Source organism: Humulus lupulus, chromosome 6 (assembly GCF_963169125.1).
Source record: "Humulus lupulus chromosome 6, drHumLupu1.1, whole genome shotgun sequence".
Classification (NCBI taxonomy): Eukaryota; Viridiplantae; Streptophyta; class Magnoliopsida; order Rosales; family Cannabaceae; genus Humulus; species Humulus lupulus.
In genome coordinates this window covers 29,153,656-29,159,223 of record NC_084798.1, presented here as the reverse complement: position 1 = coordinate 29,159,223, position 5,568 = coordinate 29,153,656, and positions in this window count along the sequence as shown.

Below are 5,568 nucleotides of genomic sequence, written 5' to 3'. Positions count from 1 at the left end.
CTTTTAAAAAAAATGATAATAACACTCTCTCTCTCTTCAATCCTTTGCTTCCCTCAATATTTCCACGATTTCTCCTTCAGATTATCAGTTAAATTTTGAAAATTTAACCAATTTTAAATTTCAAAAATTTTCACGATTATCATGGTAACACGTTTTAGAATAGGTTTAGAAAATAAGTTAGCGTTTGAAGTGGTAAAATCCTCTTTTCAAGGAATACATTATTTTTTTTCTTTAAAAAAATAAAATAAAATGACTAAGTTCCACAACTGATATTATTTGTTAAATTTAAAAAATTTAACCAATTTTATGAATATTTAATCATGTTAAAACAGAAGAAATAATGTCTCTAAAATGCCCCTTGAACCAATCCCAAACTTGAGGGTATTATGGTTGTTATCCCCAAAAATTGGATATCGATGACGTGGCAATAGAGGTGACAAGTGGCAGTACATGGTCTGTAAATGACACATTAATAGTCAATAAATATATTGGCTCTTTGGAGTTGTGATAAAGTGATTTGGCTTAGGAGTGACCCGGTAGACCAATGAAGAATTTTGACTGGCCAGTCAAGTGTCATGACCGACCAGGCATGACCTTGTCCGACCAGTCATATGGTTGTCTGCCCAGGCATGACCTTGTCTGCCCAGTCATGACCATGTCCGACCAGTCATGACCTGTCTGCCCAGTCAAGTGCATGTCTGCCCAGCCAAGTGCATGTCTGCCCAGCTAGGTGCATGTCTGCCCAGTGAAGGTTTGGCTGACCAAACTGAATGTGATATGGATCGACTAGATAGAGTAGGACTACGTCGAGATTCCCAGAAACGGCTTCAACAAGAATCGGTCTTGGCATACGCGGGAATCTCTCAGTTTATCCCACAAATTTAGTGTATTGTTATCTTTTGAATATTATTGTAAATTAAATATAATGAGAATAGCAAAATATCCCGATTATGGGGGATATCATCTGTACGATCTTGAGCCTATAAATACAAGGCTTATGGCATCATAAAGGGGACTTTGGGACTTTTGGGAACTTTTGATTGAATTCTTATTTCTAGAGAGAGTACTTGTATTTGAGAGAATTCTTGTATTCTTGTAATCTCACTGAAGAAACTTAGTTGACTCAGGTTCATCTAATCTTAAGTGTAGATCTATAATCACAACTCTAAGTGGATTAGGCTATTACGAACATATTGGGGCTGAACCACTATAAAATCGTCTGTGTCGTTTATTTCTCTTGAAGGTTTTTGTCATTTTTGACGTCTACACGTCGTTGGCCAAAAATGTGGTCAACATTTTGGTGCTTTCATTGAGAGCCTGAAGAGAAAGACAGACGGTCCCTGAAGTATTATGGCGCCTAAGAGCACCAATGCGGCCTCCAAGAAGACAGGCTCCTTTAAAGAGCCTGCTAGATCAGAAGGTCCTGGCCCACAAGACCATGAGACTGAGCCTAGGGTCATGCTCGAGGACGTGACTCCAGAAGTCGAAGAACTCCAGGAAGCCATGGGAGCCTTCTAGGAGGAGATGGCATAATTCCACGCCAGACAGGAGGCGTTCGCTGAAGAGATGGCCAGGCAGAAAGCTGCGTTAGAGCAGCAAAGGCGCGATATGGAGGCCATAAGCGAAGAGCTCAGACAACAACAGGAGGAGGTCAACCGGAGACATCGTGAAGCAGCACTTGCTCTAGAAGCAGCTACCCAATTGGCCAAAGCCAATGCTGAAGCCGCAGCACAAGCAGCCACCCAGGAGCAAGAAATAATGACGCTGGTCGGAGGACCACTGACAGAGTCGATTCTCGAGGACCGGGAAGATGATGGTGACCGATCCAGAACTGCCTCGACGCAAAGGGAGCACTCTAGAAGCCCCTCCAGGAGCCACCAATCAGAGACTTCTAGATCAGGGAGTAACCGGTCAGGCAATAAAAAGACTCCACCCAGGCAGGATCAAACCAAGACTCCTCGAGAGAAGAGGACTTCACAATTCAAAGATGGGCATGGTCGTGATAAGGCTGATCATCATCACACTGATCAGTCAAAAGAAAAGGAGGGAAATGACCAACAAGGAAGGAAAGACTACCCAGGACATACCGAAAGGCCTCCACTGCACCCCGACCAGCACCGTAGTAGGAGAGAGCAAGTCCCGCGTAGTAAGACCTCTGGGAAATCGAAGAGTATGGTGTTTGATCGGGCAGGAGAGCATGCTTCCCGGAAGGATCTAAGGAATGTTATCACCAACAAGAGGAGGATCGTCCTGCCAGTCAAGTAGAAATACTTGATGACAGCGCGCCAGATGGTAATGCCCGACCAGGCAGTCAAGATCTTGGAACTTCATCAGTTGCACCAACCATCCAAGCCCAGCTTGACATGTTAGCAGCTGCAGTGCAAGGTTTGTCAAAACGACCTTCTGGGATAGATGCAATAGACCACCGGAGTGGCAGCCCGCCATTTTGTGCCCGGATTAGAGCAGCCCAACCACCGGCAAAATATAAAGCACTGGTTCTGCCAGTATATACAGAAAAGGCAGATCCCATCAAACATATTGGGAAGTTTGAGGACCAGATGGAATTGCTAGGAGTAAGTGACGATTATCGGTGTAGAGTTTTCCCGACTACATTATCGGATACTGCCCAGGAATGGTATTGGAAGTTTAAGCCGAACTCCATAACCTCTTGGGAAGCATTCAGGAAGGAGTTTTGTACACAATTCAACACTGCCCGGACTCCACCAGTTTATGCCAACCACTTGGCAAATATCAAACAAGGAAATGATGAGTCTCTAAACAATTATATACAGAGATTCATGAGAGAAGCCAATAGAGCAACTGCCATAGGAGACGAGGAGAAGATGGTTGCCATATCTGCTGGGATAACTTATCAAAGCCCTTTTTGGGATAGCATACATAGAAATCCAATTTCAACACTTCAACAATTTCTTGACCGAGCAGACAAGTATATGAAATTGGATGATGCAATAGAGAAATAGGAGAATGGCATAAACAATCCGGGCGGATCAATTGACTCTGGTGGAAAGAAACGTGGAAATAACGGGTCTGACTACCATGAGGAAAAGAAAGCAAAGTTGAATTCAAGTGAAAATCCAACCAAGTATGAGCCTCAATTCACTAACTACACCACTCTCTCGGCTAGCCGAGCGGAAATATATCTTGCTAGTCATGAAGAGGTTCCCTACAAGAAACCTCCACCCATCAGGAAAGAGATGAGGAAGAGAGATATGAATAAGTTTTGTCGTTTCCATAGAGATTATGGTCACGACACGAATGAATGTAATCACCTCAAGGATGAGAAAGAATTTCTTCTCCGGTCGGGCAAGGTTAGGAAGTACCGGGCAGAGACACCCCAAGGAGAAGGAGGTAGCAGCAATCCTGGTTTCGAGCGACAAAGATCTCCACCCTTGCAGCCCGAACCTGTGGACTTTACCTTAGACACTATATGTGGAGGTCCACACTTGGCTGAGGAGAGCAACGAAGCAAGGGAGAGGTATGCTGAGTGGGAGTGCTAGGATCAGAAACCACTGGAGTGGCGAGCATCGAAGGATATCTTATTTCTAAATACCGCTTTCAGAGTAGTAGCTTGATTTCGAGTTGTTTGACTTGTTATTTAATTTTTGTTTATGAGCTGGTTATTTGCTAACCAATCATTTTATTTTTGAACAATTTTGGTTGCTTAAGACTCGTTATTAGACATGTTTGTCCTTTTTAATTTACGAGTAATAAAAGAGACTACGCGCAGCGTAATCGATTCTTGCTACAAATGTGCATGTGTGTTAATTATCCGAACAGTGTTCAACTAGTCGGTAAAATCGAACAGTGTTCAACTGGTCGATACATTCAAGCAGTGTTCAACTGCTCGAATATTTTCCATATATTCTATGTATTTCACGAGTAATTAACTGCTCGAACAGATTCGGTCAAGTAGCAAGTGACTAAGGATCTTTCAACCCTCGATCACCTGGGGGGCACATGGGGTATACTGGTATATAATTTAACACAGGAAATAAGAGCACGAGTTAATATATCTATTTTTAGGCTGACTTGTAAGTTTTCGAAGTCCAAAAAGGCCATTAAGCTAACTTGTTTGACAAAGCTTAAGTAACTTGGAATTTTTTAAAATTTCAAGTTAGAAGCAGATATTCATGTGACAATAAACATTATGCTCATAAAATTTAGAGCAATAAGAGTGTGAGAAAGTATACTTAGTATGGACTTATGAAATGTCTAAAATTTCTAAGTTAGAAAACTAAGTACTCATGCGAAAATATAAGGCATACATTAGAGTGACTTTACTATTCACAAAAAACTTAAAACTTTTTATGTCTAAAAAGACTTAGAATGTTTTAAGTTAGAAAAGAAAAGTAAAGTATAAATGCCAACAACTCAGCTATACAAGAATAAAGAGTAAACTAATAGCCAGGTACAAGTTTAGCTGATCAGGTGCAAAGTTTTCTTGCTCGGGAGAGCAGATACAACTTCCCTGGTCGGCTAAGCATGTATCACCGATCGAGTAGGAAACTCTGTTGTTTAGAATAAATAACATCGACGAGTCCCTAGAGTGAATCAAACAAACATAAATCGATAAATGAAGAATATTTGTTACTACTCAGAAATTATTTTATTGGGTAGTAAAAATATATTTTATCCCTTAGAAAAAACATGTATGAAGGAAAAAAAATAAAAGGCCCAGGAATTTGGTGCCTAAGGTGCGGCATCTGAGCAGTTTCCCTTGGTGTGCGAGCATGGTGGTGTTGTGTCTGATCGGATGGGCAGCATGTCCGAACAGCCTGAAGGATGCTGGCAGCGTGTCCAAGCGAGGGTGCGTATGTCCAAGGAGCAGCAGTCCGTGCAATGCTGGCTGGGAGATGGTGCGTACGTCCGAGGAACAGCGTGTGGTGTCCGCTCGGAGCTGTGCGCCTGATCCGAGGAGATGCGCGCCTGGGTTCGAGGAGCTGCGCCTCATCCGAGCTGTGTACATGTCTGAGTGGCTGGCTGGGGCATCCGAGGAGCAGATGCATGGTGTCCGACCGGCTAGATGCGTCCGAGCAGCTGCATGGTGTCCGACCGGTTAAATGCGTCCGAGCGGCTGGGTGATGGTCCGAACAGATGCCGTCGTGCTTGAGTGGTTTGCATGGAGTGTCCGAGCAGCTTAGGGGCATACCCAAATGTCCAAGCGGTTAGATGAAAATGACCAATTAACTATAAGGTCCAAAAGGATAATAAATCTCAAGGACATGGGGCACAAACATGATTTCTCATCCAAAACACATACTACAACAAGATCAAACAAATAGAATTTGAAGAAATCACAAGACAAGTTCAGTCGTGGGGGTTTACGTGAAAGTTATCAACTGGATGGGAGCTTTTGAATGACCTCAAGAACATTTTGCTAGAAGAAAAGTTTATCATATGAGAAAATCGTATAATAAACTTGGGGGGCAAATGTTATCCCCAAAAATTGGAGATTGATGACGTGGCAATCGAGGTGACAAGTGGCAGTACATGGTCCATAAACGACACATTAATAGTCAATAAATATATTGGCTCCTCGGAGTTGTG